We start from the raw sequence: 23607 nt of genomic DNA, 5'->3' as shown, positions 1-23607 counted from the left end.
AGTTACAATGTGCCACACTGCCGCATTTCTGTATGTGACTGGGAAAATTTTTGAATGCACGAAACACTTAAACCATTCTTGAAAGGTGGAAAGACTATTACAATGTTGATTATGAGTTAGTATGATTCCAGAAAGAGTCTGCATTTATTCACCATCTGATCTCTGCAAGGACACACAGTGTCACAGAAGCCATAGATGTTTTTTATTATTATTGGTATGATGTATCAAACCAAAGAGTGTGAATTTAATGAATTGTATGACTCGTTTATAACCAACAGAATAGTTTCTGTTAAGAAATTATTGATAAGGAATAAGCTTTTAAGTGAATCAGACCTCAGCCTATCAAAACCTTTTGATACATGTAAACCAAGTGAAATTACAAGCACACAGTTAAAAGAATTAATTGGTAAAATGGAAGTATGCAAGCTGAAATGTGAGCAAAATGGTGAGAATGTGTTGAAACAGTAATGGAAACATACAAGACACTCGTGGTATACAGAAAATATGACTGATATAACTTGAGACTTATGGACTAGGTATGAGCTGTCTTGCTTTTGTTCATGTTTGTAGACCCTGCACTATAAAGAACAATTTTGCTAATATATACAAAGGCATGGGTATTATAAAGAACATGCATATTGAGCAGAAACATAACTGTGAGCTAGTTTTCCATACTATTAAAGTGAAAAGAGATGATGTGAAATCTAAAAATTCATCTGAGGTGTTGAGGGAGATGTGCAAGAAATGCTTATGATGTGCATTACAATTCAGAACTTTAAGTCAATTCAATGAATAGTTTGTTAGCTGACTTATGAAAAACTAAGAATACTGAAAATGTTCCAAAGTACAAAATCAGAGTGAATATATATACAGAAAACGTTATACATTTTTAGAGACATCTTGAATTATAAAGAGAGCCACAACAGTGACATCCTGCATGGCTCCGTTAATATATTCACAGGTTTATTATGTTTGTCAGGAGAATATCATATGTTAATATATCATGATGCTTTGGTAGTTATCCATAATCTATAAATGTGACAGTAACTCTTTTGAGTAGAATACCGCAAGCATTGAAGTGAATGGAGATCTTAAATGTCATTAAGAAGCAATTACTGTAAAAAGAATTAGTGAACAATGCTGGAAAGAAAGCCATAATTTGCATTTGCATTGATCCACGATATACAAAAGAAATTAAAATATATAATTTCCGATTTCTTGCAGTCAAATAAGTAGTCTCAAGTCAAATTCTACATTATTTTCAGTACCAGATGCAAAACAGGGATTCTTGCAGAAAAAAAGAAAATGTGGGATTCTTGAAATTGAGTAAATTTAATGTACTAGTTGAAAGGTACATTTTTTTTATACTTCCATTATGTATTTCATCATCACTAGAGGTATTCCAAAAAAGTAATTTCACTGGTAACTGAAGGTATGAAAGTTGTTGCAAACATAATAAATTATCTGTTAGTCTGAAGGAGTTCAAAGGGCAGAGGAGAATGAGAAGACACTAATATAGGGGTAGGTAGATAATGACTGTATAATTTCAATTAAACTAGAGCAAAATTTAAATATGAGTGGGGAATTTAAAATACATACCATATTCTAAAGTCAGAACAACTAAAGCCTGACAGATACAATTATAGCAATTGTGTGAATGCTAAAGCCAGAAAACCAGCCTATGTTTCTAAGGTTATTAAGACAGATGCATTAGCCTAAAATATTGTACATCAGATGTATTAGATACTATTCCTCTATAGAGTTATAAAAAGAAAAAAAGATTTTTTAAAATGCTCAAGAAACTAGTTACAAGTTTACCATAAAAAAAAAAAACTTAGTTTGAATAAGCACATAGCAAATAGCCTTTAAGCTATAGGGTATAGACCAGTTGTCTACTGGGTGAAAAGCATGTACAGTTGTACAAAACAGAGGCCTGCTCCACTAGAAGAAAAGGATGAAGCACTAACTGAAGTCTTGGAGAACCATATTTGATTGGTGGCTCTGACACCCACTGGAGCTGGTATGGAGGGAAGGAGTGATGAGGCTTTGCCTGTTTGCTTTTTCCAGGGCCGAGTGATAGGGATGATATATTATTAGGTGCAGACTGTTCACTGTTATGCCAGTACTGAGTGAGGTGAATGGTTGTCAGGCCGAGTGAGTAGGATGGACATGCAAGACATTGCCATCTGCAGATAATTATATGTCATATGGTGCATGTTCCCTGTAGAAGGCTTTCTAAATAAACAGCCTCATTTGGGCTAAAAGCTCACCTGCATGGCCTGTGTTACTGAAAGCTCACATATGACATAGAACAAGGTATTGAAACACATGCAACACAAAAATTCAACTTAGGCTTGAGAGGCTATAGCAGATGTTCTTCCAAAAGTTGTGGTATGTCTTGCTTCCAAAAGCAAACACTTAAACAGCCATGTCTTTGAAGGAATGTGCTTGAGGTGGGACTCCCTGTGACACAGGATAGTAAGTATTTTTCCCTTTATTTAATTACATTCACAATTTACATTGGTATATTCTATCTGAAGGAAAATCACATTTCTTTGACAATACATCTCCTTTCCCCAGGGCTAGATGCTTTGAGTCTGTACTGCACTCTTAGTGACTGTTTAGGTAAGTGAGATATTGTGTTTGCTTCTGTGTTACATATTGCAGCATATATTGTCTACAATGGATTTATTTTTTCAGTTGCAAATATATGAGTCACTATGCACATGTAAAATCAAACTGCTTAATAACTGTAAATAATGTCTTTAATAAGGTTTATATGACACATAGAAACAATCTGAAAAAAATCATATATACAGAGAAAATTCCTATAATAAATAGAAGTTAGGTGAAAAGAACTTTCTAAATAAAGATTTTAAAACTCATTAAAAAAATTCTTGATTATGATTCATTTGTAGAAGCTCATAATCTTTTTAAAAATTCACAAGTAACCATCCAGCTTCTATCTGCTTCTATATGAGTTTAGGTACAGAAGTATGGCAAGTGGTAAAACAGGATTATACAGATCATCAGCATAGACATGAGGGATTTAAACCTCTAAAACATATCTGTGATCATATATTTATTCTTTTCAAATTGAATTTGAAAACATGGCATAAAACATGGTGAAGGAAATGGTAAGTGACCACTTTTGCAAATGTTTTTATGTGTGTATATATATATATATATATATATATATATATATATATATATATATATGTATATATATGGGTCACCTTCATTTCGTCAACAGTTCATTTCACTGACAACCAAGTCAGTAGGCCCAATTCATTGAAACTTCATTTCACTGACACTGCATTTCACTGACACTCATTTCGTCGACAATAATATATGGCCTATTCCCCACTGTAGAGCGACCCTGGAGTTAGAATAGATAGGAAGGGGGGGTGTGGGGGGCACAGCAAGTACAAGTGCAATGAATAACAATTTCCAAAAAAAATTATAGAACCCCAGTATGTGGGGGTCTTTGCCCCCCACACCCCCCCTTACTATCTATTCTAAGTCCAGGGTCGCTCTACAGATGGGAATAGGCCATATATCATTGTCGACAAAATGAGTGTCAGTGAAATGAAGTTTCAGTGAATTGGGCTTGCTGAGTTGAGTGTCAGTGAAATGAACTGTCGACTAAATGAATGTGCTCCATAGATATATATATATATATATATATATATATATATATATATATATATATATATATATATATATACTGTCGTGCTATAATGCAGATTGTCAGTGTCCACTTTGGTTGGATGTTGTGTCTTGATCCTACTATCTGAGGCAATTGTTGTGCCTCTTGTAGTTTTTTTTTTATAACTATGTTCTTTAAATGTTTGTGAGAGTACTGCTCTAAGCCTGACCTCTGATGTATCCATTTAGACTGTGAATGGCTTATTAAACTCAAGAGATCCTAAGATAGGTTCTGAGTATAATATTTTCATTTGCTTCCCAAAATCAGTATCTGGTTCTACTATATACAGTATCAGATTTTGAAGACCACCTTCCTCTTGTTTAGGTCTGTGAAAATGCATATTATTGTGGTAAAATAGATTTCAATAATACCCTGCTAGCCATAAAAATGTCCTCGCCTGCTGTTTATTTGTAGGATATTCTATTTTCTTACTACCTCTACCTTTTGTTTTTGTTTTTTTTTTTGGGGGGGGGTAACCATTTCTATTCTTATAACATACCCAAGGTATTTAACATCTGTCATGCTTTCCTTTCTCTTGAAGGCATTCACAGTTTGTTCTGCTTATCTTAAGGAATTTCAATATAGCCATTACCTTAGTTGGATGTGTGATCTATTCCACAGAATGGATAACATCATATAAGTAATTTTAGATCGGTGTTTTAGGGTTTCATGACTGCTCATTAATCTTTGGAAGGTTTTTGGAGCACCATATAACTTAAAAGGAAGACAAATTACGTTGGAATAATCTTTCTGGTGTTGGGAAATCTGCCTTTTGCTTAGCCTCAGCTCTGACAGGAATTTGCCAGCAACCTTTGTATTTCCTAATCATTCTAGTAAGTCATCAACCCTGGGCAAAGGTTACTGTCAAATTTTGAAATGCTGCTTAGTTTCCTTAAATCACTACAGGACCTTACTGTTCATCAGGTTTTGAGACTAACACTTTGGGGCTGTTCTATGAACTTTTGGACTCCTCAGCTACCTTTAGACGGACCATTTTTCTTGCTGTTTATACTAACTTTCATACTTTAATATTCAACAGGACTTTACAGTAATCTTTCCTTGACTAGTCTTATTACTAAATTAATTCAAAGTTCTTATACCAGGCAGTTACAAAAACACTTCCTTAGTTTCATTATGGAAATTATTTTATTTCTTATTTCTGTGTTGGACAGTTTATTGTCTCTCTGAACTACAGGCATAAAATTCAGTTTTATTTATTTACCAGATTTACTAACCTCTGGTGAAAACTAACTGCTGAAGTTTATATTTCATTATATTGTCTCAAAACTTTGATATGGTGTATCTGTTCTGCTTTTCTCTTACCCATCTGACTCTGTTGTTTACCTTATTTTTTATTTCAAAGATGCCCTGCCATTTAGCCATTTTTTTGAGGAGACCAAAAGGAACACATTTATAGGTTCATATGTTGGTACTAGTCTATTGGCCCTAGGGCCTATACAAGCCTAGCCATAACAATTCCCTGGATATTTCTTCCCACAATATTTACTTCCTTGGACCCCTGTCTAGCAGGGCAACTGACGTGATCCCCGGGGTGAATTTCCTATCTCCCATCCAATCATCAAGGTTCCTTTTGAAGAGGACCAAGGAGGTGCTCTGCTTGACATGTATGGGCAGTCTATTCCAGAGTATGAGGAGTCTCTGGCTCAGGAACCTATCCCTCCAGCATGTTTTGTTCATTGTGATGACAAGTTTTAGATCCCTGGAGCATATGGCTCTGACGGATTGGGATTTCTTTAAGTGGAGCATGTTCAACAGTTCAGGGTTTGACATGGCCTTGTATGTTAAGCAAAGTTTGCCTCTGAGTAGACGATATGCCATAGGGTATAGCTGGAGTTTTTTTAGATGGTCAGCATAGGGCATATACTTTAGACCTGTGATTCTTTTAGTGAGGTATTTCTGCAGCCTTTCCAGCTGTTGCAGATGTCTTGTGAGGTACAGACCAAACGGGGCATTGTACTCTATAATGGGTCTAATGAGGGATGAGTATAGTGGGACAATGACCTCCTTTTTTCTGGATGAGAAGCCCTTAGTGATGTGGTGTGCCACATTGAAGGATTTCCTGACTGTTGTGGCAATGTGGTTATTGAAAGTGAGACCACTGTCCACCTGTGTCCCTAAGTCTCTCATCACACTTTTGGTGTTTAATGTACTACCACCTATGTGGTAATTCATGGGTACATGTTTTTTCCCAAAGGAGATAACTATACATTTCTTGGCATTAAGCTTGAGCCCATGGCTCTGGCACCAAGCATCTGTTTCTGTAAGGCCCTTTTGTAGAATATCCACATAATTTGAGGATTCAATAATGGCTCCCAGTTTGCAGTCATCTGCGAACTTTGTTAGCCAGAGTCCCTTAGTGTTGGCCTGTACTTCAGAGAAGTAGATGCCAAACAAGAGCGGTCCCAGGACTGAACCCTGAGGTGCTCCACTTGTTACTTGTCTGGAGATGGATTTGGAGTCTGCTACTTTTACAGTCTGGGTTCTGTCAGTAAGCCAGTTGGCAACCCATCTAGTGACATAGAGATTTATGCCCAGCTTAGTAAGTTTATCTGTGATTCCAGAGTAGGGGATGGTGTCAAAGGCCTTGGCAAGGTCAAGATAGGCTGTGTGGACTGCCTTACCCTCATCCACAGTTCTGGTTACTGATTCAAAGAAGTCATTCAGGTTCAGGAGACAAGATTGGCCCTTCATGAACCCAAACTGTGTGGCGTCCAGTGTTTGAAGGTTGCCAATGTCTTTGTTTATAAGTTCCATGATAATGCATTCCATGCCCTTGCAGATTAGGCTCATCAGACTGATGGGATGGTAGTTCCCGGGATCCAAGGTGGATCCCCCCTTGTGGAGTGGGATAACTGTAGCTGTGTGCCACTCAGTGGGCATGAAGCCTGAGGTGAGGCTATGATTAAACATGACACTTAGGTGAGGTGCCACTTCATTTTGTAGTTCATGTAGTACACCGCCCGGGATGTCATTTATTTTGAGTTTTAAATTCTTTGGTCCTTGCATTTCAATTATCACCCATTCTTTCAATGTTATCACATACAGTGGGCATCATTAATTCCACCCTGTTTTCCATAGGGATCTAAGATATTTTTAAAATTTTTTTTTCCTTTTTAACCAAGTTTCTTTGGTGATATATAATTTCCCCAAGGGTGCCTACCATATAAAAACTCAAAAGAAGAGAACCCAGTCAATGCTTGTGGCAATTCTCTAATAGTAGATGGAAGGTATGGCTTTACCTCATCCCAGTTTTGCCATCTTCATCAATAACTTTTCTAAACATGGATTTTAGCCTTCAGCTAAAATACTCAGTCTATCCATCCATCTGCATTAGTACAGCAAGATTTTACTTGCTTGAACTTAAAGCATTGCTACGCCTTATGCATTGTTTTGGACATAAGGGGAATCTCTTAATTAGTATTTCCTTTGGTATCTCTACCCTGGTAAACAGTAGAACTAGGTCCCTGGCTAAATATTTAGAATTAGATTTATGTAGTGGGATAGATTTATGCTGTTGAGTTGCACAGTCCAAAATAACCAGAATATATTGATGTCCATTGCTAGGTTTTGCTGATGGCTTAATGATGCCATTGTTTTATACACATCTCTGACAACACATTGTGACCAATAGATTTTGTTAAGCTTGGATGAAGGACTGTCTTCTGGTGCTCAGGGCATCCAGGACAGATGTTCTTAATTTCTTTCATTATTCTGGGTCAGTAAAACCTTGCTAGGATTGAAGATTTAGAGTTATTCATTTCTAGGTGTCTCTTTAGGACATGGCTATGCATTTATCTCCTCAGTAGGCTTCTAAAAGCATCATGCACCAGCAGATGATGTGGTACTTCCTTTACATCATTCCTTTATATACCAAGTCACTTTGTGACTCTAAAGAGTGGGTATGTTGTGGAAATATCTTGTTATCATCTTCTTACCATACAACCTTAAACAGTATTTTCTCTAGCTCTGCCCAAACTGTCATCATCTTCCCACTGTGTCTTTTAAAAATTAAACTACTCACCTGAAGGTCAGCTAATTCTGGTTGAAAGCACTACCTTCCCCTCACTAATCCAGCTACAGGGCCCTGATGATCTTCTAGAAAGGCAAAACATATCAGTTTTCTTTAGAGTCATCCACAGTATCTGCCTCATTTACCTGTTTTTTTGTTTCCTTTCTTAATGATCATGAAGCATGGAACAGCCTTCCTTTTGCTAATAGCATCTGTTTTGCCTCACCAGGAATGTCATTATTTATTCAGGGTTATGCTGCCCTTCAACAATCAGCACCTTATGAGTTTGTGTCTCTTCTATGTTACTCTCCATCTGACTGAGGGTGAACAACCTTCTCTGTCTTCTTATCTTTTCTGGCTTCCTTTTTCTTTGAACAGAGTACATTAAACGCATTTTATCTTCACTGCCTTTCCCTTTTCTTAACTTAAAACTGCACATTCTGTAACATCTTCCCCCGTTTGATTTTTCTGTGTTGTACTGACAGAAATGGATTTCAGACTCCTACCAGGCACTGCTTTTCCCTCTTCAGCTATATGGGTGAAACCCTTATTTTTTTCTTTACTTGTTTGTTTATTTATTTATTTGTATTCATTAATTGAGAGAGTCGGACTGGACAATGGTACCAATTTGCAGTGCAGGTCATCAGAGAAAAGCTCCAGTAATAAAATTAACATCAATAAAACAGGCATTAGTAATATGTCTGACACTAAAGTTATGCAATCAAATTATATAGATGCTATAAGACATTAAAAACAATGAACTACTGGCAAAGGTATTATAACATAGTAATAGTAAGACATGTGTTAAGATTTTTAATAGATATATTAAATTGATAGAGTAACTAAAAGGATATACAGATATAGAGTGGTAGATGATGCAATTAGCATCACCATTGAGCATGTTTTTCAATCACAGCCTAAGCACAGACTTCATCCCAGTGGATTGGTTAAACAGCTACTGTCATCCCACTACACACATGGGGCACATCCACAGACTCTGGGATCTATAAACCCATTAGCCTAACCAGCCTTATCTGCAAAGCAAATCTCCAAATGTTTGACCCTACCCAGGTTGGCTTTGTCAAGGGGAGATCATGCCTGGTAAACTTGGTGGACTTCTTCAAAACAGTCACCAAAGTCCTAGACAAGGGCAAATCTGTGCATATGCTTACCTAGACTTAGCCAAGGCCTTTGACACAATCCCCCCTCAGGCATCATTGATAAACTCACTCAGCTGGGTATTAACCCATATATTGTCAGGTGAGTTTCAAACTTGCTCACTGATAGAACTCATACAGTCAAAATAGGTGACTCCACCCATATCCGGCCTTAGGCATAGGCCAATTAGGTGGCCGCATAGGATGTCGTTCTAGCAAGGGTACTTTTCCAGTATTTATTTGGTGTAGGTAGATCAGGATGTGGGCAAAGGGTGGAGTGGTGGGGGGGGTGCCATGGAGTCCTTTTGCCTAGGGCACCAGTTGACCTAAGGCCGCTCCTGACTCCACATCTTCCAGCAGACCTGTAAACAGTGATGTTCCACAGAGATCAGTTCTGGGACCCCTACTGTTCAGAATCTACTTCTCTGAAATACAGGCTAAAATTAAAGGGCTGTGGCTGACAACATTTGCTGATGACTACAAACTGGGAGCGATCATTGAAACCCCTAGCAATGTCAACATGCTGCAAGAAGGTCTTATGTAGACTGATGATGGTGCCAAAGTCATGGTCTTAAACTTAATGCAAAAAATGCATTATCAACCCCTCTGGCAAGGGTGATGTTCCTGCAAATTACGTCATCAATAGCAATACCCTAGGCACACAGTCAGTGGTGAGAGATCTGGGCACACAAGTTGACAGCAACCTTAACTTCGATCAGCATGTCTCCACAGTGGTAGGAAGGGCATTTTATATTGCTCATCTCCTAAGTAAGGGCATTGCCTCCAGAAAAAATGAGGTTATAACCCCCCTGTACTCTTCCCACATCAGGCCAATAATAGAGTACAATGCTGCCTTTGGTATGTTCCTTTCCAAACACCTGCAGCAATTGGATAGACCACAAAGGTTCCTTATTTAGAAAATTCAGGGACTTCAATATCTGACTTATACGGACATACTGAAATCATTTTCACTTTATTATGTGTCATACAGACAGCTCAGAAGCGACCTGTGTCTTGCATATAGAGCAATCTCTGACCCAGCTTTGATGGAAATGATGCACATTCGCAAGTCAAATCGCACACAGATCACTCGCTCAAAGGACCTTTATCTGGTATGTGACATCAACTGAACTTGCTGGAGAGAGACAGATTTGTCTCACAGAAGTTGCCCCATCTTTGGAACAAGCTTCATATTTATGTTAAACAAAGCCTCTTGTTGGCCCTATTTAAGCGCAATTTGGATGATTGGATGGGTAACCATAAATTCACCCCAGCGGTTCCACTTGTGTCCCTCTTAGACAGGGGCAATAGGTGCTGATTTTAATGTCTGGTTGAATCAGACACCTTTAGGAACATGAACTGAACTTGGCTAGGCTTGTAAGGGCCCTGGGGCCATTAGCCTAGTAACTTCCTATGATTATGGTATGACAAAAAGTATAGTTGGAGTAATTTGGAGAGGAAATAGGGAGAGCAGATACAGACAACAGAGATAATGACACTACACTGAAAGTAATAAAGGAAATAATATGTAAATACAATTCATAAAGGGAGCAGTCGGCACAAGTGGAAAATATAAATATGTATACATTATGTACAAATAGTGCCCAAAGGGACTGAATATAATGTAAATTGGGTGAATATTGACAATAGGTATATTTCTTTCTCTCAACATCCACCTACTACTTAGAATGTACAGTCATGGTACTTTTTGTTTTAGCTTGACAGAAAGTTTACAGTTTCATCAAGTGGTGCATTTTCCATACATCATAATGAGGTAGTTCAAATAATTTCTGCACCTAGAACCTCTTTATAACGTTGCCACTGTAGGAAATGTGGCCTCAGACAGCCTGCCTTCATCCTCAAACTGTTCTCCTGCATCTAGAGACACTAGTATAGATATGCAGGTTTATTCCTGGTGTACAAGTGCAAGTAGAATGTCAGCCTGTGTTTGTATTTGTGATGCAGTGTCACTTTCTGTGGAGTTGTTAACATGTTGTGAGGTGAGAGAGCCTTCCATTACACTGGGAGACTGTCTGCCACTTCCTTCTAGTTGCCTCAAAAATACAACTACATCATCATCAGCAACAGCAGCAACACCCATCCTACTGCTGACTTCATCTATATTTATTGGTAGAGTTGAACTATTTCTTTCTGATGCTGACTGTAAAAGAAATCATTACAAGACTCTAGTAATACTGCAACAACATACGGTACAGCATGCTTACAGGGGGTGGGTGGTAAGACACTTACCATGAAGTCAGCCTTCCAACTCATTAGCTGCTGATGTACAGATTGACCTAATAATAATGATTTCTGACATGTTTAAGGACAGCACTGTTTGTCACCATTCAATGTTAAACATTTACAAGGTGTATACTTTAAAACAACCCTCAAAAGCTGATGAATGCAAATGCTGCTGCAGATTTTGGTTTGATGGAACAGTGTCCATACCACTTCTAATTATTTCAGTTCTGTATCATATTCATCCCCACATACGGACAGAAAGTATTCATCACCTGGTGTTAACCTAATAAGATTCAGACCCACCCCCATCATGGTACTGGAAATTGGATTCTGCCTGGCCTTGCTTCTAGCACATCCTACCATATCATTTGCCCTTTTCTTGCAACAAGAAAAAACTCAGGTAACCCGGAACTTGGAAGAAAACCATCAATAACAAAAACAACTTCCAGAAGGAGCTGTCACAAGAACTTATTCAGTTATATTTTTTATTGCTGAAATATTCCCCAAAAACATAAACATGTCACTTCTACCAATCATTTGAGGCTAAGCACTTTCATTTTTAAAAGAAGACATCCTCAGAACCCCGGCTCCTTGTGGAAGTTGTTTCTGTTATTTGCCCTTTTCTTGCACTGTGCCAGAGATCTGTTTCTTTCTCCAGCTGCATTGATTTCAACAACTACTTAGCTCTATGCTTTACTCCTGTTTCCTTGTGTGGGCCCTCCCTCACCAAAAAAAAGGGTTGCCATATGTCCTATGTACTGCTAAGAGTACACAATTTTCCTCATGGTTAAATTTATCATGTCTATACCTGGATTTGTTATTTTCCATCTGTAATATGCAGGAAGAAGGAAGGAAAAATGAAAGGGCAGCAGTCAGACACCTTTCACAGTACGGTCTGGATGGCATCAGCAGCTAAACTATAAATCACTGGCCTGCTATTTGTACCACCAACACAATTATATAAATAAGCAAACAGAAATGTGATTTCAAAGTGCTCAACTTCAGCTTATTCAATACTGCTGAAATCTGTTTTTTCTGTCTTCTGCACAGTACACATTCTCAACTGCAATAACTAGTTCTCAGATTTATGGACAATAGGAAATTTTTCTAATGATGTATTGTTCACTTATTAGAAATTCAATGAACAGCACCATGTCAAAAACTTGCAAGCATTTCACCATAATTAACCAGCCATGCAATGTTATTGTTAAATGCACACTACAGTTCAAAGTGCATCACAACTGACCTTTAAAACATTAGGACAGCAACAGTTAATTTTATGTTAATAACTATTAATTAAGTTATAAACCTTTTCTTACTTTTTGATGTCTGTGGTATCCTAAGTAATTTGCCACCAGCTATTTGCAAATCAGTATGGTGCAGCTCAAACTTGAAGCACAAATTCAGGCTGATTTACACGTTTAGTATGCAAATTAGGCTAATTTATGTGCATGTCTATGAATCGTAGTATAATGCAAATTTGTTACTAAGTACATTGACATATAGGTTCATAGGTTCATAGGTTCATACTAGGCTATCTGCCCTAGGGCATTTATAAGCCTAGCCAGAGTGTGTTTGGCTTTCAACACCCATTTTAAATTAATTTTGCTATGCCCTTTTTCGAGGTTAGTATACTGTGCCTCTGTCTAACAGTGACACAGAAGTGATACCCAGGGTAAACCTACGATCTCCCATCCACTCATCAAGATTCCTCTTGAAGAGAGTCAATGAGGGACTCTGCCTATCCTGGACTGGGATTTTATTCCAGAGTGATGGGAGCCTCTGGGTTATGAATCTGTCCCTCCAGCATATCCTATTTATTTCAGGGCTGAGGTTCAAGTCTCTCAAGCATGTAGCTCGATGGGATTTGGATTTTCTGAGGTGCAGCATGTCCGTTAATTCCGGGTTGGACATGGCTTTATACGTCAGGCACAGATCGCCTCTGAGCAGGCGGTATGCCACTGAGTAGAGCTGGAGTTTCTTTAGCCGGGCAGCATATGGCATCTGTTTGAGCCCTATGATCCTCTTGGTGAGGTACTTTTGGGGTCTTTCCAGTTGCTGCAGGTGTCTGGTAAGGTACATCCCAAAGGGGCATTGTACTCAATTATGGGCCTGATGAGGGATGAGTAAAGAGGCACGATGACCTCCCCTGATCTAGATGTGAATCCTTTCATGATTAGGTGGGCTATATAAAATATTTTTCTAACCACTTTGGCCACGTGGTTGTCAAATGACAGATTGCTATCAACTTGGGTCCCCAGGTCCCTAATTACTTCTTCTGTACTTAATGAATTATCACCTATGTGGTAATTTGTGGGCACTTTGTTTTTGCCAAAGGGGATAACTATACACTTTTTGGCGTTTAGCTTGAGGCCATGGCTCTGGAACCAGTTGTCTGTTTCTATGAGGCCCTTTTGGAGGATGCTTGTGTCGGCTGGAGAGTCGATTATGGCGCCCAGTTTGCAGTTATCTGTGAACTTAGTCAGCCACAGTCCTTCCGTGTTGGCCTGTACCTCCGAGAAATATATACCGAACAAGAGAGGTCCCAGGACTGAGCCTTGTGGGATGCCACTTGTAACTGGTTTGGAGTCTGACATGGCTCCAGCAATTCTAACCATGTGGGTTCTGTCCTTGAGCCAGTTTGCAACCCATCTAGTGACATAGGTGTTTATATTTAAGCTGATGCGCTTATCTATAATGCCCGAGTGGGGTATTGTATCAAAGGCTTTTGCGAGGTACAGGTAGGCTGTGTGGACCACCTTCCCCTCGTCAATGGCCTTGGTGACTTTTCAAAGAAATCAACCAGGTTTAAGAGGCAGGATCTGCTCTTAACAAAGCCGAACTGGGTAAGATCCAGTGTCTGTAGGTCCCCAATATCTTTATTTATGAGGTCCATGATGATCCTTTCCATAGCTTTGCAGACCAAGCTAGTCAGGCTTATGGGGCGATAGTTTCCAGGATCTGTTGAGGCACCACCTTTGTTGAGAGGGACCACTGTTGCTGTACGCCACTCTTTGGGTACATATCCTGTAGTAAGGCTGAGATTGAACAGTAGTTTTATGTTTGGGTTTAGCTCTTCTTGGAGTTCATGTAGGACGCAGCCCGGGACACCGTCTGGTCCCATAGATGCTGTGTTTTTTGCTTTGGAGAGGGCAGCTCTTACCTGAGCATCTGAGATGTCAGGGGGGGGCAGCACTCTGCTGGGATAAATATTTGCCCTTTTGGTGGGAGAAGTTTGCGCTGAACCTGTCAGCTAGGATGTTGGCAATGTCTGTGGGTTTGGTGTATTTTTGTCATTTTGGACTAATTCTGAGCATATCTGGGAATTCCCACCCAGGTTCCTAACATAACTAAAGAAAGCCTTGTGATTATCCTTAGTATCCTGTGCAATTTTTCTCTCAAAGCTGGCCTTAGACAATTTTATGAGTGCCCGTAGTTTTTGCTAATACTGATCAGAGATGCCTTCCCTTTTTGGGATTTTGCTCTATCATGTAGTAGCTTCCTCCTTCTATTGTATAGTTTGTTTATGGCTGGGGTCCACCAGACAGGATGTCTGCCTTTGGAGGATTGGGTCTTGGTTTTATTTGGGATTGCATGATCCATGCATTCCTGAAGGTGTTCATAGAATGTGTTTATAAAGGATTCTGCGGTCTGGGCCATATTTTCCACAGGCCCTGGGGCTTTGAAGGATTCCACCTCGGTTTTGAGGAGTGTGAAATTTGCTTTAGAGAAGTTTTTCACTGTGGTTTTCAGGGCAGGGGGTGGAGTTGGGATGTGAATATCCAGTGAGATTAGTTTATGGTCTGATCTTATCAGTGAGGGATACACTTCTGGTCTGGAGCATAGAGTCCCCATGTTGGTGATGATCAGATCCAGCATGTTTTCCCCTCTTTTGGGAATGGTAACAAGTTGTTCCATAGCATTTGAGTTTATAAATTCTAGGAACCTTTGGGCTAAGGTGTTGGAGCTAGAGTAATGCTCCCAGTCTATGTTTGGGTAGTTGAAGTCACCCAATATAATGGCGTTTGGAGAGACCTTCATATTTTCCAATGTTCTCAGGAAGGCCGAGTGGGGTTCCTGGGTTTGGGAGGGTGGTCTGTAGCAGGCTATAAACTGGAAGGCAGTTTTACCCACTGTTAGTTGCACATGGATAGTCTCTGATGCTTCGTGCTGTGCCACCAACCTGGAGGTGTGGGTATCTTTGACGAATATTGATACTCCCCTCCTTTTGTGGTACGGTCCAAGTTTTGGGGCCGAAAAGTATGGTATGAGGTATAACCTGGTAGTGCTGGGGTGCTCTCGGGGGCCTTGAACCAGGTTTCTGTTACTGCACAGATATCGTTCTGCATGCTAAGGAGAGTTTTGAGTGTGTGCATTTTGAGGTTTAGACTTCTGGCATTGAGTAGCATTACACTTAGTTTCTTATCCCTTGTGATACCTATGGAGGTGGGTTTGTCTTTTGAGCCTTGCCTAAAATAGGCACTATGGGGGTAGCAAGAGCCTTTGCCAATATCCGAAAGCCCAAGGTTGACAGGTGCAAGCCGTCCCTAGCGAAGCATCGTGGCTTGTCGAGCATGTCATCCTAGGCTGACAGCCATTGGATCCCCTTTGAATGACACCAATACTTAAGCCAATTGTTGAAATTGATCATGTTGTCTTCATATTGTGGCATCATTCTTGGTGAGGGTAAGATGCTACTCAAGGACAGGGTCATACTGGCCTGGGCTACATGCTCAGAGAGCTCCTCTATGTCTCTTTTCATGTAGTCCTGGGAGGTACATCTCAGGTCTTTCACACGAGCATGGACAATGACTGAATCATATTTGTACTTGCCTTGGAGTGGCCTGAGTGCTTGTGTTATGTGGCAGATCCTAGCGCCCGACAGGCAGCTCACCGTGACCTTCTCCTTGTTCAGCCTGGTGAGCGGGACATCAGTGTGCCTGATGATAGAGTCATCTATTACAGGTGTATCAGGTGTGTTGTTTAGCCTTAAGAGCTGTGACTGTTTGGCACACTGGCTTTCTGAGCTATGTGTTGCACGTGTTTTGTTTTGGGGTAGCGGTTGCTTGGGTGTCTGCTTTGGAGGTCTCTGCTGCTTAGGCGGATTTTTATTTAGAGCCTCCGAGTATGTTTTTGTGTGTTTATGTGTTTGGTTTGCTGTCGTTGTAGGTCTGGGTGAGACTGGAATTGTAGTGAGTGTGATTTCCTTCTCCTCCTGACTGGTTTCGCCAGTACTGAGTTGAGAGAGCTTAGCCTCCAGTATGGCTATATGGTTGCATCTCTCCCTTGTGTTGGAATTTGTTGGGAGGAGGAGAGGGTTGTCTGTGTACATGAGGCAGTTGTAACATTGCCTCAAGATTCCCAGATTCACCAGCTGGACCAGAGAGGAGATTGACAAGTGACCTTTGGACATGCTAGAATGGTATTGGGAATTCCTTTATAATTAAAAAAAAAGGACCAATGAGGAACAAGGTACTCAAGGGGAGTTTGTGAGGGTGTAGTGCTTTTAATATTTTAGTACTGACTTATATGATTGCTTTAGTGAGCAAGTGCCAGGTAACTTAAATGCAATGTGTTTCAGGTAACTTAAATGCAAAAACGACAAACAGTAACTTTCTTTCAAGTGAAACAAGGAAATAAGTACAGTAAGCAATGCAGATATCACTAGGGATCCACAGAAGCGCTGAAAAGCCATGTTTTAGGTGGAATTAGCATTTCAGGGAAATAACAAGCAAACAAACAAGCAGCATAGAAATAAAGCTAGATTCAGCAGGCTTGGATCTACTCTATACTACAACAAACAAGGTGTACCAATTTCAGTAAGAAACAGTTCAAATATGCAGGCACTATAAGCCTTTAACCAGAAATTCCCAGCTCAGAAGGGCAGAGTCCAGCCTCTCCTCCCACAAGAGTGTTCTGGATTCTGGATATTCTGGATTTATGCTGGTTGTGAATATACATCAGAGTACATGAATGAATCTGAAAAGCCGTGGATGCTCTACAGATGCTTATGAACCCTGCAGCAGTCCACAGCAATACTAAACTGTTTGTAGACATGTGCTGCTTGGCCTAAAATAGCCAAAATAAGAATATACTGGTGAATATATCTGAATGTCAAGTTGTAAAGAATATGAAGGTCAACACCTGGCCATTCAAGTCTGCATGTCATACGCTAACAAGTGATACATATCAAAAAGTTCTAGAAATACTGTATCACATTAGTACTGACATTTCTTTTTCCACTACTTATAAAAATGTGATAAAAATGTAATAGGTCCCACTTCACTGCATGAAACCAAATACTATTAAACTCAGACAAAAAATGTAAATGTTATGAAGAAATATTACAGGCTACACTTTTTGTTACAGATAAACTTATAAATAATCCATCCGTAATTGCAGGGTCATGTAATTGTTTTCCTTTAAGACAAAAAATTATGAGGCAAAGCAGCTTTGATTACATCAAACCTGTCAATGTTATCAGTACCTGGACTATATTTATAAATACAAAAGAGGGTAGAAAAATATATCTTTTCCTCCAGATATGTACTTGAGGTAACTTTCTGAAATGCGTAAAAAATAGGAATAGCAATTATGTAATCAGACAGCCATGTGCTCATGACAGAGAGAAAATACTACTATATGTTAACAGGTTACAGTAATAAATGAAAATGTCAGTAAAGAATGACAAAGTAATCTGTATAGGTAACTATGAATGTATTAATCACGTTCAAATATCAGTAATGCCGACTGTACACAATATAGTTATGAAGTAAAATTTGCATTTACAGATGTAAAGATTTGTGTAGTATTGCAATGAAACAGTTGTCAGATTTTTTTAAATATTACAGGATGGCAGTTTTTGTGAGAGGTAACTAAATAAAAGTAAAGAAGAATTCCTGAAATTAATTATTTGTTTGTGAGTATTTCTTGCTCCACATACAACATGGTTGAAATGACATCACCATACCCTAGTCAGACTAACTTTTGGGGGAGGGGAGTGGTGAGTACTTTGCTGAAATACTGAACAGCACATAACCTTTCAGATAACAAGCTGTTTACTTCAGCATTACTTGATGTACATTTGACAAAGTTCTTTAGAAAAGAAAATCCACACTTCTTTGAATTGTTACATTTCAGCATTTGCACTTCAGGTATTCCACAGAGTAACATGCATTTTTAAAACAAAAAACAGGACTCCATTCATATTTCTTTAGTACCCTACATAATTCAATAAAATATTTAACTACTGTATTTTAATAATGCACACATGCATGCATTTAACAGTTATAATCAGACAGTAAAAGACAATAAGAAATTATTACAGAGAACATAATACAAACATAATTATTCTTCTCTGTTTTACTTCTAACTTAGGAAGAGAGCCAATATAACTCCCAAAAGGAGAAGGGAAGAACAAAACATCTAGTGGAATCTTCTGGAAAGAAGAACAGGTGTCCATAAGATATATATTACTTAACTACGCATAGAACAAATTATTAGACATAATTCAGAGAAGCATAAACAGGAGTAAAACAATGCTTTTAAAATGGACTTCAGTGGTAATCCTTTCTCAATTTTATTTTTTATTTTTCAAATACATTTGAATTAATTCCATAGTATTTATACATAACATCTGAAATAACTATGTACACTATTTACATTAGCCTGACACTATAAAAGATCTTAATGTACACAGTTAATTTATAAGTATGTTCAATCCATTATCAGTGTCTGATCAATTATTGTATATTTTCCCCAAGGGTTGTTGATAAATGGCTTTGGATAAATTCTTAGTTCTTTAATTTTAATTTCCAGTAATGCTGTCATCTTCAGTAGGCTGTAGAAGTCTTCCAAAGTTGGTATTGTGTTTGTATCCCATCTTCTTGAAATTGCAAGTATAGTCCATACTAGATACATGTTTGACCTATTCAAATGAGGACCTTCATTCAGATTTAATAATACAAGAGCTTTAGTTAAATAAAATGATTCAGTAAATAATGCTTGTAGAAAGTTATTAATACAATTCCAAAATGGCTTAATTTGAACACAATCAAAGAAAATATTGTTCCACTCTGCATTGTGTACTTGCTCACATCTCTAACATATTCCTTTTACGGAAAAACTAATTTTACTGATTCTGTCTGGGGTTAAGAATGCTCTGTGCAAGCATTTCCAATTAAAGGCTTTCCAGTATTGTATAAAGGATGTATATTTTATCAATAAGATATTTGCTTTAATATCTTCAATTAACTGTATTGAGTGTCCTTTTGTTGTACATTTCCAATATGAAGTTTTGGGTGTTGTTTTATAGTTTATCAATATTTTGTAAAATTTTGAAATACTGTTTCCCATGTCAGTCATTATATATGATTTCATATATGTATTTCATAAATTTAGGTATTTCTTTAAATGAAGAATTGTTAATTATTCTACTTAAATCTTGTGAATATGACAGCATACTCTGTGAAGTTAGCCAGTCCTGTTGTGGAGTTTTGTATGTTGTTTTTATTACTTGCATATCTAAAACTTTTAGTTTTTTTTGATACATTGGAGGCAACGAACAAATCCTTTCTGTTCCCAGGAATTAATAATTTCTCTATATATTTTATGTGGAAAGTTCTCTGTGACTATAAATGGTGTTAAAAGATCAAACCAATCTATATTTGCATTAATAAATTTCCTAAATGAGTTGCAGTAATAATTAATGATATGAGTTTAGTGGGTTTAGTTATGCAAATTGTTTTTATCTGTTGATACAATTAATTTATTGATATTACAGTTAGTTAGTAATTCTTTCCAATTTGCAGAGTAATTTGGTTTTATATATATTTCTACATCAGGAAAGTTTAATCCTCCCTGTTTCCATGGTCTGATATGATGTATTAAAGCTATTCTGTTTCTTTTGGGAAACTATAAAAAATTTTATTAGGCATGGATTTATTTCTTTAAGTATATTCCTTTCTAGTAACAGGTGTATTGCCAAGGCTATATATAGGATCTTGGGCAGTAAAACATTTTTATTAACTGTAGTCTATCTTAAAATGTTAATATTATTTTATTCTATTTTCCACAGAGATTTTAATTGTGTTGATGATATTATTGTAGTTTTTAAGACTAATTCATTATTATCCTTGTATAACTTAATTCCTAAACATTTTAAGGTAGATTCTTATTTCCCTTTGATGAGATCCTCCTTAGTCTGCAGTTCATTTTTTATTTGAAAATAAAAATTTTGATTTTGATTTATTGAAATGGAGTCCTGAAGTCATGTGAAATTTGTCAATTAATATATCTAATTCTTCTAATGTCTCTTTTGTATTAGATAATGTTAGTAATATGTCATCAGCAAATAGCATCACTTTAGAACTGTATTGTTCATAAACATTTATTCATTTGATTTTTATATTGTTATGAATTGAATCTGCCAATATTTCAATAGCCAGAGCAAATAGAAGTGGTGAAATGGGACATCCTTATTTAGTGCCTTTTGTTATATGTATAGATTCAGAGTTAAAAGGACCTAACTTGACATACGCTAAATTATTTGTATATATATATCATTTAGGAGATGAACAAAGGATGCAGGAAATTTAAATAGCATTAGGATTTTGAATAAATAATCCAAATTTAGGGACTCAAAGGCTTTCTCTATATCTAAGCCAATTATGAGTATTTCTTTATTTTCTTTGTTAACATAATCTATAAGAGAAATTATCCTTTTAATATTGTCAAGTGCGTGTCTGTGATATATAAATCCAGTTTTATCATTATTTATTGTTTTGGATAGTGGTATTTGCATTCTGTTAGTTAATATTGTCATAAATATCTTATAGTCATTATTTAATAATGATATAGGTCTATATGAGGTACAGAGGTTTGGGGATTTGTTTTCCTTTAGGATTGGTGTGATTAAGGAATATCTCCAAGAGGGTGGTATTAAAGATTGTGACTGAATTTCTAATAGAGTTTTATGGAACAGGGATAGTATCTTTGAAGGAAAAAGTTTATATATTTCCATAATTATGCCATCTATACCTGGAAATTTATTATTTTACCCTCTTTTATTGTATCTATAATTTCTTTGTAGGATATGGGTGCTTGCAGATCTAGTTTTAATTTTTCTGTTTTTTTTTATATTAGAACATTTTTCATCTAGATTAAATTGATCAATATGTATATCTTCTTTATGGAAATGTTCCATATAGTGATTTCTATAGGCATCAAGAATGTCACCTATATTTGAGACATTTTTCCCTTTCTTTTCATGGAAGATACTTTTAATGTTATTAGCTTTTGATTGTATTTTGATTCTTGTGGTTAAATTATGTAGATCTTTTGGGAGAATGGCATTCTCTGATTTTTTATACCAAGTTAGGGTTTAACCATATATGTAAGTTTTTAATGAGTCCCATATTATTATATTATTTACCTCTGTGATGTAATTAATATATAATTCAGATAATAACCAGGGTTTGAACTCTTTAATTTTAGTTATATATGCTCAAATTCTGGAGTTAAAGATTAATGGTTTGTACCCATTTTTAAGTTTTTGCATCAATGAATTGTGGTCTAAAAAGGGGCAAGGGAGTGATTGAGAAATTAATGAATTTGGAGCGTAAGCCATGAGCAGGAAATATTTTATCTATTCTAATTTGGGTACCAAATCTGTGATCTTGATGGGAAAACAACAAAGATTTATCTTCTTTAAATCTGAAAGTATCTACAAGATGAAATGATTCTACCTACTTGTTTAAAGCTTTTGATACAGCAGATGTACACAACAGTCTTTTATTTGTAGTTTCAGAAATATCAAATATACAGTTAAAATCTCCTCTTAATATTAAGTTGCCTTTATAATTATTAGAAATGAAATCCAAGTGTTTTTTTTTACAGTTCCTGTTCCAATGCCTGGGAACCAGTATAGACTGGCTAGGGTCCATATTCTATTATGATATTTAACTATTACTAATGCCATAAGGCCTTCTTTATCTTCATACTTATAAATGATTTCTGGGTTAATCACATTTGTTTTCCATAAATTTGTTACCCCTTTTGTCTTTGTCTTATAAGTGGATTGTGCCAATATCATATATCACTTAGGGTTCCATTTGTAATTGTCATTTGTTTTGAAATGAGTTTCTTGAAGGAAGACAAGTTGTGATTTGTTCAGTTTTAATTATTTAAGTAGATTTGATCTTTTGCTAGGATTGTTTAAGCCATTGGTATTTAAAGATAATAAAGTTAAATCAATCTTAGGTTATTTAGACTATGTATTTTTTGTTTTATTGTGACTATTAAACATTTTCCTCTGATAAATATAAAGTATATATTGGAGCTTTTAAAGTAAATTATCAGTTTTATACTTTGAGTGTTTACCAATAAAGTAATGCTTTGGTCAGGCATACTAAAAATGTTTTTGTGAAATAACAAATTTAAATTAATAAATGTTAACAAAACTAAGATCTGCACTAGCCATGGAATGAAATTCATTCCTAATCTGAAGGATAAACCTAAGTCCATTAGATTATCGCTCATACCTTGACAATCCAGAACATCTGAGCTCCATAAATTGAATTATCATATGGAGAATATTTGTAATAGGAATAAGCAATATTTATATTATTTTGAACAGATATAATACTATTGTTAATTAGACAAAATTCTAATACAATATAAATGTCTACTTATTGTATAAGCAATTAATATTTACATGAAAGATAGTTGACAAATAATTCAATCATAGTAAAGTACAATGTACCATATATAAAACCTCAGTGAAAGATTATAGCACACAGTTATTTAATATATTCATTCTTATTGATGAAGTCTTTCAAAACTTATTACGTAATATAAATAGATGGTAATATTTATGCCTAATATTTATAATACAATGCATTTTACTGGATATATCAGAAGTTATATTTCATTGTTTGCCAGCATTTAAGTAATCACTTTGTTGCTAATTTTCTTAAAGCATTGAGTCATCGAGTTTGTTTTTTTGTGAACATTGATGAAAGTTAGTGAATTTTAATTACCAGTGCATCCCTCTTCCCCCCATTTCCTACACAAAAGGATGTTCATATCTGCCATTCCTTATTATGAAATGAGTGAAATTATAGGTTAAAAACAACAAATTCACTTATTAATGATTACAGATTCCCTTTCCATATTCATAAATTGTCATGTTATGGCATATACTGAAAGTTTTTAGATTTAAATGGCAACATTCTATTTTATATAATCAGCAATGGTTAAACTGAGTGATTATTGTCAATTTAATACTATTTGTTCAGAATGTGATTGTTACTTTCTGTGACATTCCTAGTTCAGGCTTCTATTGTTTCCCTTAAACAACTTTGTCAGTTTGATGTCATGTAGAAAACATTAGTTACCTTGGTAACAGCTTAAGTATTATGTATGGTCAAGATGAGTTACAAATCCGCAATTCAAGTTAAAGCAATTAT

The sequence above is a fragment of the Protopterus annectens genome, chromosome 4.part0, assembly GCF_019279795.1.
Source record: "Protopterus annectens isolate FY-2018-M chromosome 4.part0, PAN1.0, whole genome shotgun sequence".
Classification (NCBI taxonomy): Eukaryota; Metazoa; Chordata; order Ceratodontiformes; family Protopteridae; genus Protopterus; species Protopterus annectens.
The sequence above is the reverse complement of the archived record's forward strand: the minus strand, read 5'-3'. Positions refer to the sequence as shown.